Source organism: Boleophthalmus pectinirostris, unplaced genomic scaffold, assembly GCF_026225935.1.
Source record: "Boleophthalmus pectinirostris isolate CB_2022bp ecotype Guang Dong unplaced genomic scaffold, ASM2622593v1 HiC_scaffold_1, whole genome shotgun sequence".
Lineage (NCBI taxonomy): Eukaryota > Metazoa > Chordata > Actinopteri > Gobiiformes > Gobiidae > Boleophthalmus > Boleophthalmus pectinirostris.
The window spans coordinates 10,617,461-10,628,536 of record NW_026570970.1 but is presented as its reverse complement, the minus strand read 5'-3'; the positions used below and the strand labels follow the sequence as shown (position 1 = coordinate 10,628,536).

At 39.3% G+C, this 11,076-nt stretch overlaps 1 protein-coding gene across 1 annotated transcript in view; it reads left to right on the top strand.

Moving 5' to 3' along the window:
• The first annotated feature begins 258 nt into the window (after nt 1-258).
• The window catches only part of gli2a (GLI family zinc finger 2a), a 210,261-nt gene continuing 199,443 nt past the window's right edge, over nt 259-11,076 (top strand). The window contains 1 exon segment of the mRNA XM_055152490.1: nt 259-439. The gene's annotated coding sequence lies outside the window, so the exon portion shown is untranslated.

Genomic DNA, 11,076 nt, shown 5'->3' with positions numbered 1-11,076 from the left:
AAAGGGACGATCCCAACACCAGCGCGTGTTTCTGCTCCCAACTACCACCACAACACGCCGCGTACGCTCACCCACTTCGAACCGACGCACGATTTCTCCACGCAGACTTTCTGACGATGGATCTTACGCCAAAGTTTACCTCCACTAACGCTACTTCTGCAACTTATTCCCTCGCATCGCTCTGACTCGGGACAGTTCGGGGGGGGATACAGACAGAGCAGAGGAAGGAAGGAAGGAAGGAAAGAAGGAGCTAATGCCGGGCAAACTGCTCCCAAACTTTCCCCAAGTCGCTTCATGGAGTTTTTAACGCAGCTTGTACGTCGCGTTTTGAGTTTGCAAGTTGGTCCCTGACTCCAAAGCGAGTGGAAAAGTGAATCCAAGAGCGTAGGAGACGAAGAGGAGACGTCGTGCAATAGCGGAGAGACGCGGCAGTAAGAAGGTAAGGGGGGAAAAGTTTGCGGAGATGCTCGCACGCTGGTTTTGTCGGCGACTTTTGGTGTTTATCCGCGGTGTGTTACGCGTACGTACGTGTGTGTGTGTGTGTGTGTGTGTGGAGAGTGTGGAGAGAGTGGGGCTTCTCGAGTTGCTTTGCGTGTCAGCGGCAGATGAGGCGGCTCGCAGTCAGCTCCACATCTCTTTTGCACTTTGAACTTATCTGACACAGGAATCCAAAAAATGCTTCGTCCTGCAACTTGATCCATATGGGAAGAGATGTGATCAGAAAGCACGGCGCCAATCCCTCCCTTTTCACTCCCCACTGAGACTTTTTTTTTTGTTTTGTAATATACGACTTATTGCATCGCTTTTCTGTTTAAAAACTTTCAAACTATCTCTCGACTCTTAAATCTTTCATTTTACAGCTTTAAACATCCAACTTTTACCCTGAATTCAGCTGTGATGTTGTGGAAAAAAACAGCTTGGAGAGTTTTGCAAGATAGTTTTGATTATCACGTAAATTACACATACCGCGTTTTGCGTCACGTGTTGCGTTACGCGCGGACATTCTGGTGTCAACTTTAAAAAAAAAAAAAAAAAAAAGCACCTCTGCAACTTTTAAGTGCACCAAGATAATCCAGTTTGTGCTTGGAGTCGATCAAAATTGGCCAAAACGCTTTTATAATCTGAAATTTTGACTCTGCGCATCAAATATTTTAACCAAACTTATTTTTCTGCAGCATTTCTCATCATTTTGGAATGAACATGACCTTATATGAAACCTGCTAAGTTATTTTCAGATGCAGTGAAAGTCTTAATTGTCAATTAGCATCACCACAACTTACTTAACAGCCACTTCCAAATGAACTAACCTCTTCATCCTATTGACATCTTCGCATTTCAAAGGACATGCAAATCCCGTTTCAGTCTTAGCTAAGAAAATATATATAATGCCGTCTTCAGTGTTGCAGCTTCTTGAGAGTAATTCCATACTTTTGCTGCTCAATGTTTGCAGTATTAAAAGAGGAAAAAGAGCCCTGTGTGGAATGCAGTAGCAGCGCAGGGGCCCAGACGCACGGAGATGTGTACTTATTGTTGAAAGATTCACGGTTTACTGTTTGCTTTGGAGTGGAAATAGTCAACAAACACTTGACGCCTTTGTGTGGACCCTTAAAGCTCCTATATTTGCTATTGGCTTTTTGGCCTCTATCAAACAGACACTGCGCTAATGATCTCCAAACCCATGTGGTGTAGAATTATCAGCTCCACTTTGGTGTTCAGTTTTGCCCCCGAATTTGAGAGCGTGGAAGAGTTTTTAAAGCTTATATCGTTTGCTTTTTTATCCGCAAAGTGATTTAAATTAAGAAGTTTGTAGATATGCCTTTGATTTGGGAGCGGATTGATGTCAAAAAAGAAAAAAAAAGTACTAGTTTTGTCGAATAATCTTACTTGTAGATGAGTTTGTATAACCTTGAAGTTATAAATGTATCCAGTAGCAATTTCAGTTCAAGTTGTAGTTGTATATACTTTTTTTTTCAGTCTTAGTAAACTATATACTTCGTACATTTGCATCTTTGTGACATTTATACCCTAAAATTTTGTTATTATTGCTTATTTACTCAAGAGGAGCGTCCGTTCTTCGATGATGAGCCTTATTCTAAAGCAAAAACGCTTTCCAGTTTCTCAACGTTCCCCAACGTTTTTCCATTAACTTGTAAATAATCCGCGACGCCAATGCATATAAATTTTACTGTTATCTTAAAATTCATCGACTTTTCTACCCGGTACAAGTGTGTTTTTTCCGCTTCACACGATGACAACTCCGCGGTCCGAGGTTGGGAGGAAGAAAGGAGGAAGAAAGAAGGAAGGAGGGGGTCTATTCCCATTTGCATGAGAAAAAAAAGCAGCGAAAACTTTTAGTGCATTTGCCCATTGTGAGGAATGAAGAGTTCCAACAGTTAGGGCCTATGGGTAGTGAAAGGGCCTAAGAATGGATGAGCCTATTCAACTCATTCAAGTCTTCAGTCTTGTAGGGAGCGGGCGGGCGGGAGGGGGGGTCTGCGCTGCTCCAGCCTTCACCGACCCATAGTAGCTGTGTCACTTTCATCTTCACAGTCCCTCTGTTGTAAACGCCATTGGACGATCTTTTTTTTTTTTTTCTTCTTCTTCTTCTTTCGCACATCTCTGTATGCCTTGCTTTTCATTGATCTAGCTTCCTTATAGCTTACGGTATTTAATGAAGCAGATACTGGAAAAGCAAAGACTGGTTTTTGTGTTGGAAGGAAAGAAGAAGTAGTAGAAGGTGGTGATGGAGGTGGGGGGGTGTTACGGACTTTTTTTTTTTTTTAAGCAAATTCCGATGAAGTCTAGCGTACAGGGACCGAGAGTGACTCTAAGAAGAAGGAGGAGAGATGGGGGGGAGAGGAAGAAGAAGAAGAGGAGGAGGAGGAGGAGGAGGAGGAGGAGAGGTACCCCCCCCACTCCACCCCGCTTGGCCGGCCCTCCTACTACCTCCGAAAAAGAGAAAGCCACCCACTCCTGCTGAGTAAACTGAAAAGTGCGGAGGAAAAAAGAGAATTCCTCAAAGCACCTCGTCTTTAGGACATAATTCTAGGGGTATATAAAGCCATTGAGGTAGCCCGTCGTGAACTTTTTTCGGATGGGAACGGCCGGCGGAGTCGTCAGAGAGAGGTGGTCGGTTTTTTTTAAGAGGAGCGGGTGAACCTTTGACTCGGAGTCGTCCCGTAGCGCCTCGTAAATCTGCCCTCACGTAAACATTTAGTCTGACTGTAAAGGTCTGAGTCGAAAAGTGCTTCTTTTGGATTGTCACACTGTGTCTGAGCGGTTCCTGTTGTTGTTTGAGTTTTGGGCAGGTTCACGAAAGGGAAATAGTCACCGAACCTGACCCAAGCAAAATAAATGTCATTTTTTGGAGAATAAGTAAATGCATTTTGGTGTGTAGGAGTAAACGGTGCAAGTTGAACTCTGAAAAAGCTGCGTTCTTACAGTGCGCAGGGTCGCCTCTCCACAGACCTGACTTGTAATTAAGGTTAATGAATCTGTGTTTGATTCATTCATTTGTTTTTCAAAATTAAACCAAAAATAAGAAACAACAAAAAACTATTTTCTTCATTATTTGTCTGCAAAACCAAAATGAATTCAATTTTCAATTTTGTGTTTAAATGAATAATGAAAAAAATGGATAACGTTTCCTATTTCCTATTTATTAAGACGGACTTTTGCACCACATACAGACTGAACCAGGATTAAACCAGGTCTAAACCAGGTCTAAACTAGGTCTAAACTAGGACGAAACCAGGTCTAAACCAGGACTGAAACAGCGCTGATCCCAGGACTGAACCAGGACTGAACTAGGACTAAAACAGGACTAAAACAGGTCTAAACAAGGACTGAACCAGGACTAATCTAGATTCAGTCTCAGTCCCAATCTTAGTTCCGGTCTGGTCCCAGTCTCAGTCCCGGTCTGGTCCCGGTCTACACGGGTGCACCTCCAGGCCCATCCCGACACTCATTCCTGGTTTAGACCTGGTTCAGTCCTGGTTTAGTCCTAGTTCAGTCCTGGTTTAGTCCTAGTTCAATCCTGGTTCAGTCCGGCATCGCAGTTTAAGTCACAAAAACAGAAAGCGGCCGTTATCCGTTTTTTCCATTCTTCATTTAAACCCAAAATCAAAAACTGAAAAAAAAAAAAAATCATTATCCAGTTTTTCATTTTGGGTTTGGAGACAAATAATGAAGAAAATAGTTGTTTTTTTTAGTTTTCTTATTTTTTGTTTTATTTTGAAAAAACGAATGAATGAAAGAAACATGGATTTTAATGAACTTCCTCTACCAGAAAAGTTTTGCTGTGTATATTTTTTGGAATGTTTTTGAAATTCCTCAAGTTTTTGTCTGAAACTCTATGTTTTTTTATTATTAGTAAGTTAAATTTTCTCACATATTTTAGAAAAGAGCATGCATTATATACGTTTAAATTGTCAGGTCTCTAGAAGGATTCTTAGTGGTTATATTATTTCCTCAAATCCATTAATTTCTTGTTTATTTGTATTCTTGTGACCGTCATGTCCTCAAAATCCCCTTACATTTACCGCACTTCGCCTTCGTCGCATCCCCAGCTCTTTCCTGGAACCAAGAAGCGTCGTCTCCGATTGAAGTTTACTCAAGTGAAAGTTTTGAATTGACGAGACCCCAATGGCCGCTCAAGAGGCTGTAAAAGGCACCTCTGCGTTCAACGATGCCGCAGCCGCCCGTCCTAACCCAAACCCACTTCACCGCCGCGCGAAAGTGGACCGGCCCGAGAGGGAGATGCCTGTTTACATTCATGTGTAGAGCACTTCACTGGATCCCATCTCCTTTTGGCTGCGTCCCGAGGGTGGGGGGCAGGGGGTGAGGGTGCTGGCTGGCTGGCTGGCGGGCTGGTGGGTGGGTGACAGGCTTGTTTTAACGCCTGTTGTCTTAGACCCCCTCCAGGCTCAGTCTTTCTCCCCTCGAGTGAGTGGAAGTTAAAGAGGCTCCAATCATATCCGCCCGTGAAGCACCGAGGGCTCCGGGTGTGGGGGGTCAACCTGTTTGGAGCCCCCTTTTTCACACTGGAGCCGAGGAGTGGGGACTCAGTGGGCAGTGCTCTCCAGTCTCTGCAAAGGGACCCGATGCTGGATTGTAGACAGAGATGTAAGAATAACTGAAATATCGTGATATCGTATCGTCAAAGTTCTCACAGTAATATCATGGACCATCACAATATATCGAATTATAAGAGGGCCCGGTCAAGCAGAAGTAAACAGCAAGGTCAAAAATTCAAGTTAATGCATCTGATATAAAAATGTATTGAACAGATACATATGTACTCTAGTTTATGAAACTGTTTACCTTTTTTCTGTACCATTTTTGGTTCTAAAGTTCCATACGTTTTAAACAGACCATGAATGAAACATGGAACAAAAATTATTTCCCAAATTTCAAAGACCTGAAAATCATGTAAATAAATGGATGTATTTCATCATATCTTGTGTTATTTGATCTTTGAACTGTTGATGAAGGAACATGATTTTTATTTTTTTATTATTTAAAATGATAAAAATTTAGCTTGGAAGGACTGACATATTTTATAGAAATAGTTTCCTTTCATTTTGAAGTAATATTAAAGTATTCGGAAGAAATAAGCTGACAAATTATGTAAAATCCTGCACCTTCTACTTGTTTGCACAATTTTCCCTCCGTTACTTTTTCCTCTGTTACCATGACCTTTCTTAATAAAAAATCTCATTACTCAAAAAGTAAGAGGTTTTTCAACCTAATCTTGTACCATATGGTAGAAAACTATATGAAGCAAATATTCAAACCACTTATTTAAAAAAGACAGAGGGAACTACATAGACCATGATCCTTTGCTCCATTTCAGTGTAGACTACATGAAGAAATAACAGTTTAATTTTAAGTTTTAGTTCTTTGGATTAAGACTTGTCAAGATGTTTTAAAAGCTAAAAGTGTCCTATCTACAATTCGTTTAGCCTCTCCAAAATATCGCAATAAATATCGTACCGAGAGATTTGAATATTGTTACAGTTCTAATCATGAGCCTTCCCACCATATTGTGAACTTTCCTACGATATCGCAATAAATATTGTACCGTGAGGTTTATACTGTGGCGATATCGTATCGTGAGGCTTGGATATCGTTACACTTCTAACTGTAGATAGTGAAAAGCTTGAGGTTGGTTGAGAACATTTTACCTTTTTTTTAAACCGTTTTATTTGGCAGCTGTATTGTCATGATTTCCTTGTAAATGAAATTCCATCAGCTTAATTGTAGACACCATGGTTTGACTTGTTTTTACCTACAGAAAGTTACCTAACCTGACACACTCTTGCTTTAAAAGTCCTATATTAGGCAAAACTGACTCTTGTGAGCTTTAAGTCATGTTATAATACTTGTTACCTCCTCAAAAACAGACCTGGAGTTGTGTTTTGTTTCATTCACACATGTTTGAGTAATGTTATCCTTTATTATTAGTCTATAGGGATGTAACAGTAACCGAAATATTGTGATATTGTATCGTCAAAAGTCTCAAAATAATATCACAATATATCGAATTACAAGTTCATTTCAGTGCAGACAACATGAAGAAATATGTTTTTTACTTGAATTCTTGGGATTATGACGGAAATAATTCACACCAAAATCTTGTCAAGGTATTTCAAAAGTGTCCTATCTACAATTATATTAGCCAAAATATCGCAATAAATATCGGACCGTGAGATGCATATCGTGATAATATCGTAAATACAGATTTGGATATCGTTACATCCCTATTAGTCTGTCTACGTCTCCAAAGCTCAAAATACTCTTGGCTCCACCTTGTGATGTCATGAAGCCTTAGTTTTCAAGTTAACTTTTTTACCTTTTGTTCAATAGAGACAAGAGCTGAAATTACCCCAAAAAGATGTTACTGAAAGCGTATGGAGTTTAAAAACACAGTGGAGCACTTCCTGTATTACCACATGACATTAGAAGGTGGAGTGTTTTCAGTTTGAGAGAAGAACTCAGCCTAAATATGCAGGGTTTGTGTGAATAAAGGTCTGTTTTTGATGAGGAAACAACAATAGAACATAGAAAATAGTGTAATTTGGGCCTTTTAATTTTGTGATATCAAGATTGATTGAAGTTAAAATGGATTTTTGGTTGTTGAATTATGTAAAATTATGATTGTGTGTGTTTTCTTGTAGCGGTCTTATTACAGTATTCAGTCATTGTGGATTTGGAGGTTTAAAATGACAGATTAAAGAGCCAGAATCATATTTACGCTCAACACATGGCATCATTTTCAAGCAGCGTTTTAGTCAAGGCCATTGTCAAGTTAATATGGGCTCTATCTTTTTAAACAATCTACTCTTTGATTGGGAATGTTGTGGAATTACTTGGGTGATTTTCCCAAAGTAAGAAATCCTAGGACATTTTTCACCAATGACTCAAACAGAACTGTTCTCTTAAAGCTCTTAAAGGTGCACTATGTAACTTTTTGGTTGAGGGTCCGGTCCGTCACCTGTTTTGTTTTTGTTTTTTTCTGGATTTGTCATTCCTTTGCCTTGAATGTTCCACAGTATGACATTAAACAGTTCTAACTTAGATTTATTAAATTCCCGGTGGTTTTATAGCTCTGAATACTTAGAAATCAAGCGTTCTGACTGTGAGTGGGGTCGCCTTTCCACAGATCTGACCTGTAACTTGGCTTAGTTTGGGTTTCCATGAAGAGAAAGGTTTAACTGTGAAATAAGGCTGTGCAATTAATTGAATTTTGATCGCAATTTTGATTTGCGTGTCAAAAGATCTTCAAACTCATATAATCGAGTTGAAACGAAAGCTTAACAATGTTTATTTTAGGATATTTTTATTTTAAATAAGTATATTTATTCTTTTTTTTAAACATAGAGATTGTAGAACAGCTGGATATATAGGTTATTTTGGATACATTTATGTTTTTCTATACCTTATTTCATGTTCAAGTATATTTTATCCATTTTATGTTCGCAAAACTGCCTGAATTTATTTTCAGTTTGAACATAAAAGCGTAAATTATCAATAACACAGTGTTTTTTGAGAGAGAAATGCTGAACAAATGCATCGTGTAACTAAAAGAAATCATCGTTTGCATAATCGCAATTTCAATATTGACCAAAATAATCGTGATAATGATTTTTTCCGTAATCGAGCAGCTCTTCTGTGAAACTTTCCAGACAAAGCCATAACATTTCCTTGGAAAAAAAAGCATGTGACGGACCCTCCACCAGAAAAGTTACACAATGCACTAGGGCTGGGTATCATTAAGAAGTTGCTGATACGATACATACCTCGATACACAGGCCACGATACGATACATATCTCGATACAGTGCACTTTCGATTTGATATGATATATTTCAAATTGATTTGATATGGTTCAATAAAAAATAAAGGCTAAATCATGGCTGTGATGCTAAAAGTCTTTGTTAAACCACTTCTTGTGCAAAGTTCATATGAAACACAAACATTTTAATCATCAAAACAGTAAAAATATCAAATGTGTCGCATAAATGAGCTTCCTTTCACTCCACAAGCAACAAAACTGTAGCTCTGTAACAAAATAATTTAGTAAAACACACCTAAAAATACTCTTGGTGATATATCGATACAGTAGCCCACGATATCGATACTGTATCATAACATTAAACGATGCAATATATCGATATTCCGATATTTTTGCACACCCCTACAATGCACCTTTAACAGCTCCAGTTATCTTTTAGTCATCAAACGCATGTAATACGGTTGGAATGTCAACTTCACAGCTCTATCTTCTCTGAAAGACACGAGATCATCCCAACTGTCTGGTTTTGTTTACAGGTGAAAGCGTGATGCACCCTGAATCACTCCCGTACATTAAACAGCTCTCCGGACTTCTCACAGTTCCTTCTCCGGACGCTTCTCTCACTCCCTAAATCACGCACTGAGTCATCGGAAGCCTGTTTTCCCAATCGCACTAACATCATCATTGTCTGAGGGCTCACAAAGGAACAATGGTGGTCACAGCTCGAAAGTTTTCTGTGCAAAAGCCAGTCCAGGTCACAGCAGGTCAGCTCGTTTGGAGAAAAGAGGGGGGGGGGGGATGGGAGCTGCTGATTCATTATCTCAACACAAGATAAACTCTGCAGGACAATGAGAAAGGTCTATTTGGGAAGAACAAATGCTTTTATCTGGAAATTTTCCCCATAGAAAGTTTGCATTTGATCCTAAGTCTGAGTTTATGTAAATCTGTAGCTGTAACCTAATCATTTTGCACATTACCACACAATTCAGGTATCTAGAAGTTAAGTTTGTTTGGGAACCGTTTTGAGTAACAACCAATGAAAATCTCAGCATTCAGTATTTATTTGACTTTTGGCCTTTTATAATCTCCCTCATTGGCATTAAAAGCTCGTTAGCCTTAAGTCTTTGTTTGGACTGCAAACAAATGCGATTTACCTCTCAAATCTTCAGACAGGCTTTCCCCTTTTTTTTGTCTGAAAGTGTTCACGTCGGGCCCGTTATGACAATCGGAAAAAACGTTGACGCAAATGTAAACAAATTAAAGGTGCGCTGTGTAACTTTTCTAGTAGAGGGTCCGTCGTACGCCAAACAAACCCAAAACGTGGAAGAATAGCTGATATTTAAGGTCAATTAAATACAATCAATCAATGAACCTGCCCAGGGACGACAGGTAGAAATTGGCACTGGCGCTACAACCTGGTACAATCCATCTCCCAAATTGTGCGCTGTCCCATTAGATAAAATAAATAAATTACAATACTTTTCTCGATGGAGACGTTATTGTTTTGTCTTGAAAGTTTCACAGTGTGGTATTAAACCTTTTATCGTCATGGTGACCAAACCAGGCTAAGGCTACGTCCATATGACAACGCTCCTGGACTTTTTTTTTTTTTTTTTTTGCGGGTTGAAAAATATTTGTGGATCAATAAATATTCACGTCCACACGACAACGAAGCACTGAGTGAAAACGGTGTAAGACATATGCTACATATACCGTATTTGATGCTGTAAACAGGACAGAGTCAGAGCTACTGGATACACAATACTACAAAGAGCGCATGCAAATAAAGTCCTTCCTGAGCGGGGTTCTCTTCTGGACATGTGGTGATGATGGGGTCGAGACGTTATCGTTTTCCACACAACATCGCAACTCCGGCGTACTCAGATTTCTCCACTCTGGAATCCGTTTTCAGAAATCACCATTTTCGCCCACCCAAAACACCGACTCTGTGTGAAAGAAAGGCCAAAATGAATAAAATCTTCACCGTTTTGACCAAAAAACGTTGTTGTGTGGACACCACTTAAGTTACAGGTCAGATCTGTGGAGAGGCGATCCCGGTCACAGTCAGAATCCCTGTTTTTCTAGGTGTTTTTGAGCTATAAAACCAGGGGTGTGCAAAAATATCGATATATCTTATTGTTTAATCTGCTGATACAGTATCGATATCGTGGGCTGCTGTATCGATATTTTGTAAGAGTATTTTTTGGTTTATTTTACTACATTATTTTGTTACAGAGCTACAGTTTTGTTGCTTGTTTCGAGAAAGGGAACTCGTTTATGCGACACATTTGACATTTTCACTGATTAAAATGTTTACGCTTCATATGAACTTTGCGCAAAAAGTGGTTTAACAAAGACTTTTAGTATCACAGCCTTGATTTAGTCAGGATTTTTTACTGAACCGTATCGAATCAATTTGAAATGTATCAAATCGAAAGCTCAAAGTATCGAGATGTGTATCGTATCGGCAACTTCTTAATGATACCCATCCCTATATAAAACCACCTGTAATTGAATAAATGTAAGGTAGAGTTGTTTAATGTCAAGCAGAGCAACGGCATTATCCATAAAAACAAGCAGGTGATGAAGCCCCAACCAAAAAGTTACACAGTGCACCTTTAAATCAGGCCTACATTTGTAATTCGGTGCAATACTGACTCATAGAAAAGGCATTACAAGAACAAAGTACACATAAAACATACTGCTTTGCCTGGAATGTTCCACAGTATGGCATTAAACTTTCTAATTTTTGCGTTTATTCAATTACAAGTGTTTAGATTG